The sequence below is a fragment of the Pristiophorus japonicus genome, chromosome 8, assembly GCF_044704955.1.
Source record: "Pristiophorus japonicus isolate sPriJap1 chromosome 8, sPriJap1.hap1, whole genome shotgun sequence".
In the NCBI taxonomy this organism is placed as follows: domain Eukaryota; kingdom Metazoa; phylum Chordata; class Chondrichthyes; family Pristiophoridae; genus Pristiophorus; species Pristiophorus japonicus.
In genome coordinates this window covers 69,752,629-69,774,319 of record NC_091984.1, presented here as the reverse complement: position 1 = coordinate 69,774,319, position 21,691 = coordinate 69,752,629, and positions in this window count along the sequence as shown.

Sequence of the window (21,691 nt, the reverse complement as noted above, 5' to 3'; positions counted from 1 at the left end):
CATTGTGGGCAGGTCAGCAGTGCAGCCGTTGCCTGCGCACACTGCAGATATTTGCATTAGGCAGATCGTGACGTCAATGATTGTGCAATGCTAATTTGATGCACGATCTGCCATTTTGGACGTCACCGCTTCACTTACCATCCTCTCCTAATCATGACCAACTGACCTTGCATTCAGCAGCAGGAAGGAGCCACCAGCAGTGCCATTTAAAAGGAATCAGCAGCAACTTGCAGCTGGCATGCTTTTACAGTTTAACTGGGTCTGTCTAAGTTTGTGCAACTGTTTGGAGCTTTCTAGAGTTGTTTAAAGTTGTTGAGGTCACAGGGAGTGTTGCTGTAAGTGGAGAATGCCTTGATTCTCATTTAAAGGCTTCTGCTCACACCACTTGCTCCCAGTCATGGAGCAGATGCAGCGAACAAGAGGACAAAATGCTCACAGATGGAGGAGGAGGAGGGGCAGGGGGGCTCTCAGCAGGAGGCCTAGAGTCTTCCGAGAGCACTTCTCCCACCTCCACTTAAAACAGGAGCAGTGCAATAGGAGGCTCCGCTTCACCAAGGAGGTGGTCACAGAACTCTACCACCTCCTGCAACTAGACCTGCAGCCTCAGAGCAGGGCAAAGACAGCTCTCCCAGTGGCCCTCAATTTTTTCACCAGCGATCCTTCCCATCGGCAGCAGGAGACAGAACTAACATCGCCCAGTTCGCCGTCCATTGCTGTATCCGGCAGGTCACAGAGGCTCTGTATTCTAGGAGAATGGATTTCATTGTTTTCTCTTTGAACAGAGCGAAGTAGGATGAGCAAGTATGTGGCTTTGCCAGGATAGCGGGCTTCCCCATGGTGCAGGGTGCTATTGACTACACACACATTCCTTTGCGGGCACTGTATACCAATCCTGAGTTCTAATGTAACCGCAAAGGCTACCACTCACTTCATGATGGTGAATGCCCGCTATCAAGGCAGCATTCATGATGCCTTCATCGTGTATCAGCCCTGTGTGCCAACAATCTGCCAGCCACCATGTCAATGGCCGCTCGGAGACACGGGCTATCCACTCTGTCCTGGCTGATGTCTCTCCTCCACAACCCCATCACTCTTGGCAACAATCATATAATGAGAGCCATACTGCCACATGGAAATTCATCAAGCATCGGGATGCTCAAGCACCAGTTATGCTGCCTTGACCACTCTTGAAGAGCCCTCCAGCACTCCATATCATGGTGGTCTGCTGTATGCTCCACAACTTGGCCATCATGAAGGCTCAGCCCTTGCCACCAGGGGTTGTGGGACCACCTCAGGAGCAGGATGAAGAGGAGGAGCAGGAGGAGGAGGAGAAAGGGAGGAGGCAGGCAGCAAATCCAGGGCTGTCTGTGAGGACCCATCAAACTCCGATTCTGTTATGTCTTCAGATGCTCTGATACTGACTCCATGAGACAATGTGTTGGACTTGAACTGTAGTCACCTTAGTCCACTTAATGTAACTCCAGAGTGAGGATCACACATGGTGGCCTGCCTTTTATAGTAGGCCTGGCACACCTGTACAGGTAACCTATAAGTCTCCCACTGCAGTGCCCTCTGGTGGCACACCTTGTAATAGTACAAGCAGTAACCATGTTGGATACATGACAGATTCGACTGAATGAAACCCCAGATCCCCATTGCTCACCACATCACCATCATCCCATCTCTCTATCACAGAATATCACAGCATCTTCCTGGGCACAAAACTAAAAGTAGAGCCACCAGAAAACACACATTCCAAACAAAATTCATACATTTATCAAAATGTAATCATAATGACAATGTCAACTATTCACACTTGTGCATTCCTGTTCCTATGTTCCTAGAAAAGTACAAGGGGAGGTGGGGTGAGGGGGGAAGCAAGAGGTGCAAGCTTACACCATCAGCAGCTTGTAAGTCAGAACAGATTGTGGAATGAGGGCAAGTGGGATGTGAGAAGAAGGATTGGGTATAAGCATACTGTCATTAGCAGCAATGGTTTCAACGTCTCCGCTGGCCACGGACTCTGTCACAGTCCCTCCAATAATTTGAAAAACAGATTCCTCGAGGACAGACAGGTTCTGAATCCTGGCTTGGTCATCTCCTGTCTGTTGTTGCTCACGATGGCTGTGAGCCACCTTGGCCTGCAAGAGAAAGGGAAGTGTGTCAGTGAATGTTGTGCAATGTGTTTGGCTGATGTGCCTGCCATGGTTGAATAGCTGTCAGTGTGTGCAAGGTGTGAGATGTGGGTGCGAGTGTTGCAGCAGTGGTAAGTGTGTGAGGGTGAAGTGAAGCTATGATTGTGAGGTATGAGTGGTGATAGCGAGAGATTGTTGGTAGGTGAGTGAAGGAGGTGTGGTGCATTGAGCAGTGTGTGAGGCTTATGATGCAGATAGTGGGATAGGGCATTTACTGAAACCTTCACTTAACTTGACCGATGTGTGAGGCCATTAAATATTTTGCAGCACTTATTCCATGTCCTGGGAACAACATTGCTGGCCGTGATGTATTGTGCAATCTACTTCCAAAACTTTCTGCTGATGACAACAACAACAATAACAATGTGTATTTATATAGTGACTTTAACGAAGTGAAATGTCCCAAGGCGCTTCACAGGAGTATAATGAGATCTAAAATTTTGACACCAAGCCACATAAGTAGAAATTAGCGCAGATGACCAAAAGCTTTGTCAAAGAGGTAGGTTGTAAAGAGCATCTTGAAGGAGGAAAGAGAGGTAGAGAAGCGGAGAGGTTTAGCAGGGAGCTTGGGGCCTAGGCAACAGAAGGCACAGCCGCAAATGATTGAGCGATTATAATCAGGGATGCTCAAGAGGGCAGAATTAGAGGAGCGCAGGTATCTCAGGGGTTGTGGAGCTGAAGGAGATTACAGAGATAGGGAGGGGTGAGGCCATGGAGGGATTTGAAAATAAGGATGATAATTTTGAAATTGAGGCATTGCTTAACCAGAAGTCAATGTAGGTCAGCGAGCACAGGGGTGATGGGTGAACAGGACTTGGTGCGAGTTAGGACACGGCCAGCCGAGTTTTGGATCACCTCTAGTTTACGTAGGGTAGATTGTGGGAGACCAGCCATGAGTGTGTTGGTTTAGGCAAGTCTAGAGGTAACAAAGGCATGGATGAGGGCTACAGTAGTGGATGAGCTGAGGCAAGGGCGGAGATGGACAGTGTTACGGAGGTAGAAATAGGCGGTCTTAGTTATGCTGCGGCTATGTGGTCAATGGCTCATTTCAGGGTCAAATATGACATCAAGGTTGCAAACAGTCTGGTTCAGCCTCAGACAGAAGTTGGGGAGAGGGATGGAGTCAGCGACTAGGGAACAGAGTTTGTGGCGGGCATCGAAAACAATGGCTTTGGACTTCCCAATATTAATTTGGAGAACATTTCTGCTTATCCAGAATTGGATGTTGGACAAGTAGTGGAGGGGTCAAGAGAGGTGGTGCTGAGGTAGAGCTGGGTGTCATCAGTGTACAATTGGAAACTGATGCTGTCTTTTGGATGGTGTCATCAAGGGGCAACATGTAGATAAGAAATAGGAGGGGGCCAAGGATAGATCCTTGGGGGACACCAGAGGTAACGATGCAGGGGTGGGAAGAGAAGTCAATGGAGGTTATTCTCTGGCTACCACTAGATAGATAAGAATGGAACCAGGCGACTGCAGTTCCACCCAGCTGGACAATGGTGGCGAGGCGTTGGAAAAGGATAGACTGGTCAACCATGTCAAAGAAGACAAGTCAAGAAGGACGAGGAGGGATAGGTTGCCTTTGTCACAGTCACAAAGGATGTCATTTGTGATTTGATGATGACCTTTGATGACCTCTTGCCTCCCCATGGGTGAAGGATAACCTGCCAACATTTCACCCGCAGGACCAAGGCCTCCATGTAGCATCAGGAAAAAAATAGAAACATAGCAACATAGAAAATATGTGCAGGAGTAGGCCATTTGGCCCTTCGAACCTGCACCACCATTCAATAAGAAAATGGCTGATCATTCACCTCAGCACCCCTTTCCTGCTTTCACTCTATTCCCCTTGATCCCTTTAGACGTAAGGGCCATACCTAACTCCCTCTTGAATATATCCAACGAACTGGCATCAACAACTCTCTGCGGCAGGGAATTCCATAGGTTAACAATTCTCTGAATGAAGAAGTTTCTCCTTATCTCAGTCCTAAATGGTTCACCCCTTATCGTTAGACTGTGTCCCCTGGTTCTGGACTTCCCCAACATCGGGAACATTCTTCCTGCATCTAACCTGTCCAGTCCCATCAGAATTTTATACGTTTCTATGAGATACCCTCTCATCCTTCTAAACTCCAGTGAATAAAGGCCCAGTTGATCCAGTCTCTCCTCATATGTCAGTCCAGCCATCCTGGGAATCAGTCTGGTGAACCTTCGCTGCATTCCCTCAATAGCAAGAACGCCCTTCCTCAGATTAGGAGACCAAAACTGAACACAATATTCCAGGTGAGGCCTCACCAAGGCCCTGTACAACTGCAGTAAGACCTCCCTGCTCCTATACTCAAAACCCCTAGCTATGAAGGCCAACATGCCATTTGCCTTCTTCGCCGCCTGCTGTACCTGCATGTCCACTTTCAATGACTGATGTACCATGACACCCAGGTCTTGTTGCACCTCCCCTTTTCCTAATCCGCCGCCATTCAGATAATATTCTGCCTTCGTGTTTTTGCCACCAAAGTGGATAACCTCACATTTATCCACATTATACTGCATCTGCCATGCATTTGCCCACTCACCTAACCTGTCCAAGTCATCCTGCATCCTCTTAGCGTCCTCCTCACAGCTCACACTGCCACCCAGTTTAGTGTCATCTGCAAACTTGGAGATATTACACTCAATTCCTTCATCTAAATCATTAATGTATATTGTAAATAGCTGGGGTCCCAGCATTGAGCCCTGCGGCACCCCACTAGTCACTGCCTGCCATTCTGAAAAGGACCCGTTTATCCTGACTCTCTGCTTCCTGTCTGCTCTCGCTCTCGCTCTCGCTCTCGCTCTCGCTCTTACCTATTGGGCCATTGTGTCTTCTCATCTGACAATGAAGTGCTTCTGCAACAAAGCACCTCCCATTTAAGTAGTGCAGGGAGCCTAAACCAAACTCTTTTGGCCAGTAGACTGCACCCGATTTAGTATCCCCTCCCTCCTCCCCGTTGAGCGCTAATTCAATCAGCAGCATGTTTAGTGCTGAGATCAGCACACCAATCATATTAATGAGCAGGCAGCATGAATTTTGCATGCTGCCTGGGCCACTTTAAACAGGCACAGGCAAATAGTGCTGGCCAGTGCCCCACCCATTTTTCGAGCCTTATCAAATTTCAAGGCCCATGTTTTTAAACTACTGCAAAATGCTGAGAGAAATGGCAAATATAGATCATAGCAAATTATTTAGTAATCTATGAAAGCAAAACTAGAATACATGAAATGAGTAAGCCTTAGACAAGAATTGAAACCAAAAGTAATTTTTTCCACAAGGTTGTGGACGCAAGAGTAATTATTCCAAATAAGTTCAGGTCCAAATTATTAGGAAATCTTCATGACCAGCACCTGGGAATGTTGCTTGATCAAGCTTTTTGCATGTAGTTATTTATGGTGGCCAGGTCTAGATAAAGATATGGAGTACATCGTTAATCAGTGTACAACATGTAAATCGGGAAGCAAGAAACCACCATCAGTACCATTACAGCCATAGAAATGGCCTCCCAGGGTATGGCAAAGGCTGCATGTAGATTTTGTTGAGCTAGACCGACAACAATTGTTCATTGTGATTGATAGCCATTCGAAGCGGGTGGAGATGTTTCTGATGCATAAAATAACAATAAAACATTGGACAATTTGAGAAGATTGTTTTCTTCATATGGCCTCCCAGAAGAAATTGTGTCTGATAATGGGCTGTAATTTTGTTCAGAAGAATTTGCACTGTTCATGAGCACAAACGGTGTGAAACATAAAAGTTCCACCGTAACAACCTGCTTCAAATGGTGCAGCAAAGCACACAGTACAAATTGTAAAATGTGCCCTCATCAAGCAAATGTTAGATCCAAATCCAAAGAAACGGCAGTTGTCGTTGGACCACAAATTGGCAAACTTTCTAATTACTTATCGTAATACTCCTCATACAACTACTGGTAGAACACCAGCAGAGTTGTTTCTCAAATGACAGTCACGAACCAGGTTCTCGTTGTTAAAACCAAACTTGGCACAGTCATTAAAGAGGAAATTAACGTAATAGTAAGGAAGGACATTAGTTTGGATGATGTGGAATCTGTATGGGTAAAGCTGCGGAATACCAAAGGGCAGAAAACGTTAGTGGGAGTTGTGTACAGACCACCAAACAGTAGTAGTGAGGTTGGGGACAGCATCAAACAAGAAATTAGGGATGCGTGCAATAAAGGTACAGCAGTTATCATGGGCGACTTTAATCTACATATTGATTGGGCTAATCAAACTGGTAGCAATACGGTGGAGGAGGATTTCCTGGAGAAGGTTTGGCAGATGGAATACAATGTCGGAAAATGTGAGGTCATCCACCTTGGAAAAAAAAACAGTAAAAGGGAATATTATTTGAATGGGGAGAAATTACAACATGCTGCGGTGCAGAGGGATCTGGGAGTCCTTGTGCATGAATCCCAAAAAGTTAGTTTGCAGGTGCAGCAAGTAATCAGGAAGGCAAATGGAATGTTGGCCTTCATTGCGAGAGGGATGGAGTACAAAAGCAGGGAGGTCCTGTTGCAACTGTATTGGTGAGGCCGCACCTGGAGTACTGCGTGCAGTTTTGGTCACCTTACTTAAGGAAGGATATACTAGCTTTGGAGGGGGTACAGAGACGATTCACTAGGCTGATTCCGGAGATGAGGGGGTTACCTTATGCTGATAGATTTCGTAGACTGGATCTTTACTCGTTGGAGTTCAGAAGGATGAGGAGTGATCTAATAGAAACATTTAAAATAATGAAAGGGATAGACAAGATAGAGGCAGAGAGGTTGTTTCCACTGGTCGGGGAGACTAGAACTAGGGGGCACAGCCTCAAAATACGGGGGAGCCAATTTAAAACCGAGTTGAGAAGGAATTTCTTCTCCCAGAGGGTTGTGAATCTGTGGAATTCTCTGCCCAAGGAAGCAGTTGAGGCGAGCTCATTGAATGTATTCAAATCACAGATAGATAGATTTTTAACCAATAAGGGAATAAAGGGTTATGGGGAGCGGGCGGGTAAGTGGAGCTGAGTCCACGGCAAGATCAGGCATGATCTTATTGAATGGCGGAGCAGGCTCGAGGGGCTAGATGGCCTACTCCTGTTCCTAATTCTTATGTTCTTATGTATTAGGGATGATTTTCTAGACCAATATGTCGAGGAGCCAACTTGAGGGTTGGCCATCCTAGACTGGGTGATGTGTAATGAGAAAGAACTAATTAGCAATCTTGTTGTGTAAGGCCCCTTGGGGAAGAGTGACCATAACATGGTAGAATTCTTTATTAAGATGGAGAGTGACACTGTTAATTCAGAGACTAGGGTCCTGAACTTAAGGAAAGGTAACTTTGATGATATGAGACGTGAATTGACTAGGATACACTGTCGAATGATACTTGAAGAGTTGACGGTGGATAGGCAATGGCAAACATTTAAAGATCACATGAATGAACTTCAACAATTGTACATCCCTGTCTGGAGTAAAAATAAAACAGGGAAGGTGGCTCAACTGTGCCGAACAAGGGAAATTAGGGATAGTGTTAAATCCAAGGAAAAGGCATATAAATTGGCCAGAAAAAGCAGCAAACCTGAGGACTGGGAGAAATTTAGAATTCAGCAGAGGAGGACAAAGGGTTTAATTAGGAGGGGGAAAATAGAATATGAGAGGAAGCTTGCTGGGAACATAAAAACTGACTACAAAAGCTGCTATAGATATGTGAAGAGAAAAAGATTCGTGAAGACAAATGTAGATCCCTTGCAGTCAGAATCAGGTGAATGTATAATGGAGAACAAAGAAATGGCAGACCAATTGAACAAATACTTTGGTTCTGTCTTCACGAAGGAAGATACAAATAATCTTCCGGAAATACTAGGGGACCAAGTGCCTAGCGAGAAGGAGGAACTGAAGGAAATTCTTATTAGTCAGGAAATTGTGTTAGGGAAATTGATGGGATTGAAGGCCGACAAATCTCCAGGGCCTGATAGTCTGCATCCCAGAGTACTTAAGGAAGTGGCCCTAGAAATAGTGGTTGCATTGGTGATCATTTTCCAACAGTTTATCGACTCTGGATCAGTTCCTATGAACTGGAGTGTAGTTAATGTAACACCACTTTTTAAAAAAGGAGTGAGAGAGAAAACAGGGCATTATAGACCAGTTAGCCTGACATCAATAGTGGGGAAACTGTTGGAATCAATTATTAAAGATGAAATAGTAGCGTATTTGGAAAGCAGTGACAGGATCGGTCCAAGTCAGCATGGATTTATGAAAGGGAAATCATGCTTGACAAATCTTCGAGAATTTTTTGAGGATGTAACTAGTAGCGTGGACAAGGGAGAACCAGTGGATGCAGTGTATTTGGACTTTCAAAAGGCTTTTGACAAGGACCCACACAAGAGATTGGTGTGCAAAATTAAAGCATATGGTATTGGGGGTAATGTACTGACGTGGATAGAGAACTGGTTGGCAGACAGGAAGCAGAGAGTCGGGATAAATGGATCCTTTTCAGAATGGCAGGCAGTGACTAGTGGGGTGCCACGCGGTTCAGTGCTGGGTCACCAGCTATTTACAATATACATCAATGATTTAGTGTAATATCTCCAAGTTTGCAGATGACACTAAGCAGGGTGATGGTGTGAGCTGTGAGGAGGTGGCTAAGAGGCTGCAGGGTGACTTGGACAGGTTAGGTGAGTGGGCAAATGCATGGTAGATGCAGTATAATGTGGATAAATTTGAGGTTATCCACTTTGGTGGCAAAAACATGAAGGCAGAATATTATCTGAATGGTGGAAGAATAGGAAAAGGGGAGGTGCAACGATACTGGGTGTCATGGTGCATCAGTCATTGAAAGTTGGCATGCAGGTACAGCAGGCGGTGAAGAAGGCAAATGGTATGTTGGCCTTCATAGCCAGGGGATTTGAATATAGGAGCAGAGAGGTCTTACTGCAGTTGTACAGGGCCTTGGTGAGGCCTCACCTGGAATATTGTGTTCAGTTTTGGTCTCCTAATCTGAGGAAGGACATTCTTGCTATTGAGGGAGTGCAGCGAAGGTTCACCAAACTGATTCCTGAGATGGCAGGACTGAAATATGAGGAAAGACTGGATCGACTGGGCCTGTATTCACTGGAGTTTAGAAGAATGAGAGGGGATCTCATAGAAACATATACAATTCTGACGGGACTGGACAGGTTAGATGCAGGAAGAATGTTCCTGATGTTGGGAAAGTCCAGAACCAGGGGTCACAGTCTAAGGATAAGGGGTAGACCATTTAGGACTGAGATGAGGAGAAACTTCTTCACTCAGAGAGTTGTTAACCTGTGGAATTCTCTACCGCAGAGAGTTGTTGATGCCAGTTCATTAGATATATTCAAGAGGGAGTTAGATATGGCCCTAATGGCTAAAGGGATCAAGGGGTATGGAGAGAAAGCAGGGAAGGGATACTGAGGTGAATGATCAGCCATGATCTTATTGAATGGTGGTGCAGGTTCGAAGGGCCGAATAGCCTTCTATGTTTCTAAGTTTCTATGAAGCAATTAAGACGTAAAGAGAATCATGATAGAGGTAGAGTAAGAAAGAGACATGTGAAATTGAATCAGAAGGTTAGAGTGAAGAACCATCACCATAAATGGTTAAAGTGGTTAGCAGGAAGACTATGAAGATATGTGGCCCTCGCACATATTTGGTCAAGATGTTAGATCATGGAAAGTTAGGTTTGTTCACATTGATCATATTTTACCTACAGATGTGGAAGGAATTGAAAGTTGGAACGATTCAATTATTTCTGATGAGTCAGGTAGTCTTGTTACAAGTACAGAACCAGTAGCAAATCCTACATCAGATGTACGAGAAACAAATCCAAAGAAAGTCAGAATTTAAGTGCGAGTCCGAGTCAGGCAGGCAAACAGTTTGAAGTTGTAGAGAGTTCAAATGCAGATCAAGGACATCTCTTGGAGAAAAACTCTCCTCAGGCTCAGCTTAGAATGAGTCTAAGTTTGACACCATGTTTGGAAAGTTCTGTTCGAGAGTGAAGGTATCCTCTTCAAAACCAGTGGTTAAGTTTGATTTGTAAATATGACAAAATAATCCATACCTTTTGCTGTGTATAACCATGCAAGTTATGTATAATTATTATTTTGTTATGATTACTTCTTCATTGAGGAGCGAGAAGTATGATATAGCTCCACCTAGTGGGCTACTTTGGTAATGCAACTGCTGATATAAATATATTAAAAGTCACATGATGTTTTGGAGCCATCTTATAAAGTCTGTATGTTTGCGATGTTGTAAAGAATATATTACACAAGTAAGATTTGCTGACCTAAAAATCATAGTAGCATGTTGTGCTGCAGCTATCAGCCCAAGATCAATAGCCCCACCAATTCTGACCAGGCAGTACTGTACCCTATTTATGCTGTCTGCTTGGAACTGCAATTCTCCTGCCCAGGAGAGGCCTCAGTACCTACAAGGTTACAGAGTTCCTCGCCCAGCAGTTAAAATTTAAATGCTTAGAAAGCACTGTTGGCAGTGTCCACACTGTCTAAACATTTAAATGAACAGCATGCACCTCCTGAGCACTTTAAACCCTGTTTAACTGATTTTATATTGCACAAGACCTATATTAATAATATTTATCTTCCCAGCTAACAAATTAGTGAATCCCAGTCAACTACTTTTGGGTGCGTGAGCTTGTGTATCGGAACCCAGTATCACTAACATGGCTCTGATGCAATACAACACTGCATTGGAATTATCTTTCACGAGGTGCCAAATCCAAATGGTGTGATACTATTTCCTGCAGAAGGTCTCACACTGCTTCCCTCCAGAGTCAAGGTTTATACTGAAACATTAGCATCACCTTAAAATTACTTCACAATTACACTGAAGTTGCAGCATCAATGCATACTTGGGCCTAGATATTCCTCCAGGTCGAGTTCACCTGCCAGAGGAGTCAAGAACCTTGCCTACAATTCTGACTCCATCAGGACACCATCCCATATCCTGGGTCAGGCCTGTTTACCTAAGTCATGCCCACCAGCCAACGGTACCCCCTGCCACAGCCAGGAGATGAAGATGTGGTCGTCCCGAATCTCAGCAAGTTTAAAGGGACAGAAGAGCATTAAAGATACGTAGTGTGATATGATTCTCGGTTTTGGACTGGACTGAGTCCTAAAACTGGCATGGTTTTAGGGGCTGAAGAATGGGTGAGGTATCCACTACTGGGCTGTCTCCCTCCAAGTCGGGCTTCAGTGGACCTTCCGCTGCTAGCCCAGGGTCTACCATGCCCTCTGACCTGGCAATCCCTGGGGTCACTGGCAGTAATTTCAGTAGGTAGGGAAATTGGACGGGTTTCCCAGCTCTGCTGTGTTGAAGGGGCAGCCAGTCACCTTTCCCTGCTAGGGTATAGCATTGATGGTAGGGGCGAGGATGCAGCAGTAGTCCTCCCTGCTCAATTTCCCTTGATTTTTCACTGCAATACTGTTTCAGAAAGTATAGCAGAAGAAAATCCAGCCCTTACTGTCCGTTTGAATTAAAGAGTGAGAACCAGAGTCATACGTGATCTATTAGCTTCCACTGTATAAACAGTGAACACAGTGAAAGCACAGAGTGACATCTGGCAAAGGAGAGTTAATCTCTATTCACTGGATAACCTGGAAATAATCCTGGGAAGTAAAATGAATAAAATAAAAGTTAACTATCAGTACTGCTGAGAAGTATGCAAGAAGATGTTTTTCAACTCATTCACATGTCAGTGACTGATAAGAAAAAGCCTTGTTTGACAATTGAAGCCTTTGTGCAATAAACATGTGGGCCCACTAAATGCCAAACCACACTAATTTCAAAATTGCTCATCTAAGATTTGTATCATTAAATGTAATCCACAGATAGTTCAATGTTGATTAGGCTATTGCTTGAATGAGTACTGCATGCTACCAGCAGAAAATATTGCATACTGTAACATTGCTGATTCAGTGCAGGGGTCTCACAAGGAAGACCTAAGACATTACCACAGAGCTTGAAAGGACCTTTATTTTAGAGCCACAGAAACCATTTGCCTTATTTGAGGTCATTATAAATAAGTAGGCAGTGGGCTTCCCTGCAATGCTATTTATTTGGACTTTCAGAAACGTTTTGACAACATTCCAAATGAAAGATCTCTAATTAAATTAAAAGCCACAGGAATCCAAGGTAGAACATGGGACTGGATAAGAAACTGGTTAAAATATATAAAACAGCATCAGGGCTTCTCTGCTATGCTGAATGCTCTGGGCTTAATACAATGTACAGTTAAACATTTCCAGTTTCCATCACATACCACTGGGGAAGTAAAATGAATAAAATTCCTTTGTCCTTTAGCAGATCATCTAAAATCTTAATACAAAAGGCAAAACACTGTGACTGCTAGAAATCTGAAAGCTCAACAGAAAATGCTGGAAATACTCAGCAGATCAGGCAGCACCTGTGGAGAGAAACAGACGTTTCGGGTCAATGAGCCTTTGTCAAAATGGTCTGATGAAGGGTCACAGCACCGACCAGAAATGTTAACCCTGTTTCTTTCTCCACAGATGCTGCCTGACCTGCTGTGTATTTCCAGCATTTTCTGTTTATACAACAAGAATCTTACATCACATGAGCACGGGGACAAATTATACAGCTATATGACCTTAATAACCTTACATCGTAGTCCCAATTTAGCAAAACTGGTAAAATATGTGTCGGGAAATTACTGTTGATTCAGGTCATCCAACGGAGCATGAAGGTGATTGTGCCTATTAGCTCATTTTGAATAATTCGCATAAGCTCCCAGCAAAGCTGTAGCCTTGTGCTGGTGGTTATCCTGATGGGGGGTGGGGAGGTTACACAAAATTTGGCCAGCAACTCAAACTTCAAACAATGTGCACACTTAAAGGCACGTGCTGGATATGGGGGAAAACATAGTTACAACCTTTGTAAAGTGTTTAATATTTTTCAGCTTCACCAAGGATGGGATGAGGAAGAGGGGCAAGGCAAAAATTTAGTTAAAGGAAAGCCAATATGAAGGCACAAAACAAAGAATATACGCAAGAGATGGAGAAATGCAGTGCTCCAGTCTCCTGTTTATTGGCTGGAAAAGTGGATGTGTTGCTTTATGTGTTTGGTGCAAGGGCAGTGGTCGTGATTGGCATTTCAGGACATTCTGCCCAGTGTTCAGCTGTTCATCTTGCCTGTCAGGAGGCGGTGGCATGGTTTAAATGTCTGTATAGGACGTGGGTGCTATCTACCAGGCCCTGGACTTTTGGGAACCCTGGGAACCATAAATGTTTTATTCCCTGTTGAGCTGACGCCTTCTCTCCACAGTCTATCGACTCTGGATCAGTTCCTATGGACTGGAGGGTAGCGAATGTCACACCACTTTTTAAAAAAGGAGGAAGAGAGAAAACAGGTAATTATAGATTGGTTAGCCTGACAACAGTCGTGGGAAAAATGTTGGAATCAATCATTAAGGATGAAATAGCAGCGCCTTTAGAAAGCAGTGACAGGATCGGACCAAGTCAGCATGGATTTATGAAAGGGAAATCATGCTCGACGAATCTTCTGGAATTTTGAGGAGGTAACTAGCAGAGTGGACAAGGGAGAACCAGTGGATGTGGTGTATTTGGACTTTCAAAAGGCTTTTGACAAGGTCCCGCACAAGAGATTGGTGTGCAAAATCAAAGCGCATGGTATTGGGGGTAATGTACTGACGTGGATAGAGAACTGGTTGGCAGACAGGAAGCAGAGAGTCGGGATAAACGGGTCCTTTTCAGAATGGCAGGCAGTGACAAATGGAGCACCACAGGGCTCAGTGCTGTGACCCCAGCTCTTTACAATATACATTAACGATTTAGATGAAGGAATTGAGTGTAATATTTCCAAGTTTGTGGATGACACTAAACTGGGTGCTGGTGTGAGCTGTGAGGAAGGTGCTAAAAGGCTGCAGGATGATTTGGACAGCATAGGTGAGTGGGCAAATGCATGGCAGATGAAGTATAATGTGGATAAATGTGAGGTTATCCATTTTGGGGGCAAAAACACGAAGGCAGAATATTATCTGAATGGCGGCAGACTAGGAAAAGGGGAGGTGCAACAAGACCTGGGTGTCATGGTTCATCAGTCACTGAAAGTGGGCATGCAGGTATAGCAGGCGGTGAAGAAGGCAAATGGTATGTTGGCCTTCATAGCGAGGGGATTTGAGTATAAGAGCAGGGAGATCTTACTGCAGTTGTACAGGGCCTTAGTGAGGCCTCACCTGGAATATTGTGTTCAGTTTTGGTCTCCTAATCTGAGGAAGGACATTCTTGCTATTGAGGGAGTGCAGCGAAGGTTCATCAGACTGATTCCTGGGATGGCTGGACTGTCATATGAGGAGAGACTGGATCAACTGGGCCTTTATTCACTGGAGTTTAGAAGGATGAGAGGGGATCTCATAGAAATGTGTAAGATTCTGACGGGACTGGACAGGTTAGATGTGGGAAAAATGTTCCCGATGTTGGGGAAGTCCAGAACCAGGGGACATAGTCTTAGGATAAGGGGTAGGTCATTTAGGACTGAGATGAGGAGAAACTTCTTCACTCAGAGAGTTGTTAACCTATGGAATTCCCTGCCGCAGAGAATTGTTGATGCCAGTTCATTGGATATATTCATTGGGAGTTAGATATGGCCCTTATGGTGAAGGGGATCAAGGGGTATGGAGAGAAAGCATGAAAGGGGTACTGAGGGAATGATCAGCCATGATCTTATTGAATGGCGATGTAGGCTCGAGGGGCTGAATGGCCTGCTCCTGCACCTATTTTCTATGTTTCTATGTTTCTATGCATGCCTACATTGCTTGCATACTCATCTCTAACTGCACTTTTGCATATCTATCTACCTAACTATGATATTTTAGAAATCTATGTCAACATGTACTTTCTCTCAGTACCAAAGAATTTGACTTCCAATTGTCACATTTTGGTCACACTTTTCTGTCAACTTTTCTTATGACCATTGTTATAATGGAAACTGCCGATGCAATTTGTCATACTGTAATTATATCTATTCGCCAGTGGTGATGCTGTAGTGTATCAGTTTTGCATCTTCTGGTTCCTCAGCCAGCACTGCAGATAACCTCCTATGCAGATAAGCAGCAACACTTATGAAAATTTTGGAAGCAAAGAAGTAAAATAGCAACGTTTATCTATAAATAATATAAAATCGAAGTTAGCAAAAAATAAGGACAGAATATATTCTTTTAAAATGGAGATCAAATTAGGTCTGCCTGTCCTGGTTCCATTGTTGCTGTCCTCTAACCTTGTTTCAACTGAAGACTGTACCTGGTCTTGACTCCCATCTACAATGCCACAGGAAAGTAACTATCTGTAATATATTTTAAAATATTACATCCGCATGCACTTCCTGTGTGCACCATTTGATGACTTGTCCTCACGAGAGCCACACTTTTTGTGGCAACTTTGTCCTCATTATAAATTCTTATGTCCATATTTACTATGGGTTTTGCTTCTCGAACCTTGTCACACTGTAATTACACATTCAACAACAACAACTTGCATTAATATAGAGCCTTTAGAGTAGTAAAGCTTTGCACTAATTCCACTGAACATCTTCACAATCCCTCTCAGCAAACGTTCAGAGCCTCTGGCTCCTCTCCTGTTTTCTCATCGGGTGAGTTTGGAATGTAAGTTTAACCCTTTTTCACTGTTCTTTTGTACTGTCACTTTAAATGTTGTTGTTATTTTTGCTTCATACAGTTATTTACCTTCATGCCCAGCGCTCCTCCTTGCAAAAATGAAAATCGAATTCTGATTTTCCCTTCTGCACCTGATCTAAGGCTTCTTTTTCCTTTCATATAGTGTCCAATCATACTCCCTCTCCCCGTTGGCGACTGTAAAATCAGCTAGTATTACAACTGTATGCATATTTTAAACTAATTTTGTATTCAATTTTATAAAATTTACCCTTGATGCTCGCTCTCCTTGATGATTCCTGAACCTCTCAATGACACCAGCCCTTGGGTTCTATTGTGTCTGTAAGCACTCGAGAAACATAGAAACATAGAAAATAGGTGCAGGAGTAGGCCATTCGGCCCTTCGAGCCTGCACCGCCATTCAATGAGTTCATGGCTGAACATGCAACTTCAGTATCCCATGACTGCTTTTTCGCCATACCCCTTGATTCCCCTAGTAGTAAGGACTACATCTAACTTCTTTTTGAATATATTTAGTGAATTGGCCTCAACAACTTTCTGTGGTAGAGAATTCCACAGCTTCACCACTCTCTGGGTGAAGAAGTTTCTCCTCAGCTCGGTCCTAAATGGCTTACCCCTTGTCCTTAGACTGTGCCCCCTGGTTCTGGACTTCCCCAACATTGGGAACATTCTTCCTGCATCTAACCTGTCTAAACACATCAGAATTTTAAACGTTTCCATGAGATCCCCTCTCATTCTTCTGAACTCCAGTGAATACAAGCCCAGTTGATCCAATCTTTCTTGATATGTCAGTTCTGCCATCCCGGGAATCAGTCTGGTGAACCTTCGCTGCACTCCCTCAACAGCAAGAATGTCCTTCCTCAAGTTAGGAGACCAAAACTGTACACAATACTCCAGGTGTGGCCTCATCAAGGCCCTGTACAACTGTAGTAACACTTCCCTGCCCCTGTACTCAAATCTCCTCACTATGAAGGTCAACATGCCATTTGCTTTCTTAACCGCCTGCTGTACATGCATGCCAACCTTTAATGACTGATGTACCATGACACCCAGGTCTCGTTGCAGCTCCCCTTTTCTTAATCTGTCACCATTCAGATAATAGTCTGTCTCTCTGTTTTTACTATCAAAGTGGATAACCTCACATTTATCAACATTATACTTCATCTGCCATGCATTTGCCCACTCACCTAACCTATCCAAGTCACTCTGCAGCCTCATAGCATCCTCCTCACAGCTCACACTGCCACCCAACTTAGTGTCATCCACAAATTAGGAGATACTACATTTAATCGGAATTGGAGCTGAGGGTGGATTCACTCTGGAGCATCCACGATGCTGAGAATGACGTGAGTAGCACATGTAGCGAGTTGGTCTTATCGCAGGTGAAGGGTCCACAGCCAGCTAGGGAATGGAAGACCAGCAAGAAGAGCAGTGCAAGGAAGGTAGTGCAGGGGTCCCCTGCGGTCATCCCCCTGCAAAACAGATACACTGCTTTGAGTACTGTTGAGGGGGATGACTCATCAGGGGAGAGCAGCAGCAGCCAAGTTCATGGCACCGTGGCTGGCTCTGTTGCACAGGAGGGCAGGAAAAAGAGTGGGAGAGCGATAGTGATAGGGGATTCAATTGTAAGGGGAATAGACAGGTGTTTCTGCGGCCGCAACCGAGACTCCAGGATGGTATGTTGCCTCCCTGGTACAAGAGTCAAGGATGTCTCGGAGCGGGTGCAGGACATTCTAAAAAGGGAGGGAGAACAGCCAGTTGTTGTGGTGCACATTGGTACCAACGACATAGGTAAAAAAAGGGATGAGATCCTACGAGACTAATTTAAGGAGCTAGGAGCTAAATTAAAAAGTAGGACCTCAAAAGTAGTAATCTCGGGATTGCTACCAGTACCACGTGCTAGTCAGAGTAGGAATCGCAGGATAGCGCAGATGAATACGTGGCTTGAGCAGTGGTACAGCAGGGAGGGATTCAAATTCCTGGGGCATTGGAACCGGTTCTGGGGGAGGTGGGACCAGGACAAACCGGACGGTCTGCACCTGGGTAGGACCGGAACCAATGTCCGAGGTGGAGTGTTTGCTAGTGCTGTTGGGGAGGAGTTAAACTAATATGGCAGGGGGATGGGAACCAATGCAGGGAGGCAGAGGGAAACAAAAAGGAGACAAAAGCAAAAGACAGAAAGGAGATGAGTAAAAGTGGAGGGCAGAGAAACCGAAGGCAAAAAACAAAAAGGGCCACTGAAGATAAAGGGGCTTCAGGAGGGGTCAAAACTAAAAATCATGGTTTAAAAACTAGGATTAAAACACTCTACCTAAATGCACGCAGCATTCGAAATAAAGTAAATGAGTTGACGGCACAAATCATTACAAATGGGTATGATTTGGTGGCCATTACAGAAACGTGGTTGCAGGGTGGCCAAGACTGGGAATTAAACATACAGGGGTATCTGACGATTCGGAAAGATAGACAAGAAGGGAAAGGGGGTGGGGTAGCTCTGTTAATAAAGGATGATATCAGGGCAGTTGTGAGAGACTATATTGGCTCTAATGAACAAAATGTTGAATCATTGTGGGTGGAGATTAGAAATAGTAAGGGGAAAAAGTTACTGGTGGGCGTAGTTTATAGGTCCCCAAATAATAACTTCACGGTGGGGCGGGCAATAATCAAGGGAATAATGGAGGCATGTGAAAAAGAAACGGCAGTAATCATGGGGGATTTTAACCTACATATCGATTGGTCAACTCAAATTGCACGGGGTAGCCTGGAGGAGGAATTCATAAAATGCATTCGGGATTGTTTCTTTGAACAGCATGTAACAGAACCTACAAGGTAGCAAGCTATCTTTGATCTGGTTCTGTGCAATGAGACAGGAAAAATAAACGATCTCCTAGTAAAAGATCCTCTCGAAATGAGTGATCACAGTATGGTTGAATTTGTAATACAGATTGAGGGTGAGGAAGTTGTGTCAGAAATGAGCATACTATGCTTAAACAAAGGGGACTACAGTGGGATGAGGGCAGAGTTGGCTAAAGTAGACTGGAAACACAGACTAAACGGTGACACAATTGAGGAACAGTGGAGGACTTTTAAGGAGCTCTTTCATAGTGCGCAACAAAAATATATTCCAGTGAAAAAGAAGGGCGGTAAGAGAAGAGATAACCAGCTGTGGATAACCAAGGAAATAAAGGGGAGTATCAAATTAAAGACCAATGCGTATAAGGTTGCCAAGATTAGTGGGAAACTAGAGGATTGGGAAAATTTTAAACAACAGCAAAGAATGACTAAAAAAGCAATAAAGAAAGGAAAGAAAGGGCTAACCAAACTGGAAGCAATACGGTGGAGGAGGATTTCCTGGAGTGCATAAGGGATGGTTTTCTAGACCAATATGTCGAGGAACCAACTAGGGGGGAGGCCATCTTAGACTGGGTGTTGTGTAATGAGAGAGGATTAATTAGCAATCTCGTTGTGCGAGGCCCCTTGGGAAAGAGTGACCATAATATGGTGGAATTCTACATTAGGATGGAGAATGAAACAATTAATTCAGAGACCATTGTCCAGAACATAAAGAAGAGTAACTTTGAAGGTATGAGGCATGAATTGGTTAGGATAGATTGGCAAATGATACTGAAGGGGTTGACTGTGGATGGGCAATGGCAGGCATTTGGAGACCACATGGATGAACTACAACAATTTTACATTCTTGTCTGGCGTAAAAATAAAAAAGGGAAGATGGCTCAACCGTGGTTATCAAGGGAAATCAGGGATAGTATTAAAGCCAAGGAAGTGGCATACAAATTGGCCAGAAATAGCAGTGAACCCGGGGACTGGGAGAAATTTAGAACTCAGCAGAGAAGGACAAAGGGTTTGATTAGGGCAGGGAAAATAGAGTACGAGAAGAAGCTTGCAGGGAACATTAAGATGGACTGCAAAAGTTTCTATAGATATGTAAAGAGAAAAAGGTTAGTAAAGACAAACGTAGGTCCTCTGCAGTCAGAATCAGGGGAAGTCATAACTGGGAACAAAGAAATGGCAAACCAAATGAACAAGTACTTTGGTTCGGTATTCACTAAGGAGGACACAAACAACCTTCCGGACATAAAAGGGGTCAGAGAGTCTAGTAAGAAGGAGGAACTGAGGGAAATCCTTATTAGTCGGGAAATTGTGTTGGGGAAATTGATGGGATTGAAGTCCGATAAATCCCTAGGGCCAGATGGACTGCATCCCAGAGTACTTAAGGAGGTGGCCTTGGAAATAGTGGATGCATTGACAGTCATTTTCCAACATTCCATAGACTCTGGATCAGTTCCTATGGAGTGGAGAGTAGCCAATGTAACCCCACTTTTTAAAAAAGGAGGGAGAGAGGAAACAGGGAATTATAGACTGGTCAGCCTGACATCAGTTGTGAGTAAAATGATGGAATCAATTATTAAGGATGTCATAGCAACGCATTTGGAAAGAGGTGACATGATAGGTCCAAGTCAGCATGGATTTGTGAAAGGAAAATCATGCTTGACAAATCATCTGGAGTTTTTGATGATGTTTCTCGTAGAGTGGACAAGGGAGAACCAATTGATGTGGTGTATTTGGACTTTCAGAAGGCTTTCGACAAGGTCCCACACAAGAGATTAATGTTCAAAGTTAAAGCACATGGGATAGGGGGTAGTGTGCTGACGTGGATTGAGAACTGGTTGTCAGACAGGAAGCAAAGAGTAGGAGTAAATGGGTACTTTTCAGAATGGCAGGCAGTGACTAGTGGGGTACCACAAGGTTCTGTGCTGGAGCCGCAGCTGTTTACATTGTACATTAATGATTTAGACGAGGGGATTAAATGTAGTATCTCCAAATTTGCGGATGACACTAAGTTGGGTGGCAGTGTGAGCTGCGAGGAGGATGCTATGAGGCTGCAGAGTGACTTGGATAGGTTAGGTGAGTGGGCAAATGCATGGCAGATGAAGTATAATGTGGATAAATGTGAGGTTATCCACTTCGGTGGTAAAAACAGAGAGACAGACTATTATCTGCATGGTAACAGATTGGGAAAAGGGGAGGTGCAACGAGACCTGGGTGTCATGGTTCATCAGTCATTGAAGGTCGGCATGCAGGTACAGCAGGCGGTTAAGAAAGCAAATGGCATGTTGTCCTTCATAGCAAGGGGATTTGAGTACAGGGGCAGGGAGGTGTTACTGCAATTGTACAGGGCCTTGGTGAGGCCACACCTGGAGTATTGTGTACAGTTTTGGTCTCCTAACTTGAGGAAGGACATTCTTGCTATTGGGGGAGTGCAGCGAAGGTTCACCAGACTGATTCCCGGGATGGCGGGACTGACTTATCAAGAAAGACTGGATCAACTGGGCTTGTATTCACTGGAGTTCAGAAGAATGAGAGGGGATCTCATAGAAACGTTTAAAATTCTGATGGGTTTGGACAGGTTAGATGCAGGAAGAATGTTCCCAATGTTGGGGAAGTCCAGAACCAGGGGTCACAATCTAAAGATAAGGGGTAAGCCTTTTAGGACCGAGCTGAGGAGAAACTTCTTCACCCAGAGAGTGGTGAACCTGTGGAATTCTCTACCACAGAAAGTTGTTGAGGCCAATTCATTAAATATATTGAAAAAGGAGTTAGATGTAGTCCTTACTACTAGGTGGATCAAGGGGTATGGCGAGAAAGCAGGAATGGGGTACTGAAGTTGCATGTTCAGCCATGAACTCATTGAATGGCGGTGCAGGCTCGAAGGACCGAATGGCCTACTCCTGCAC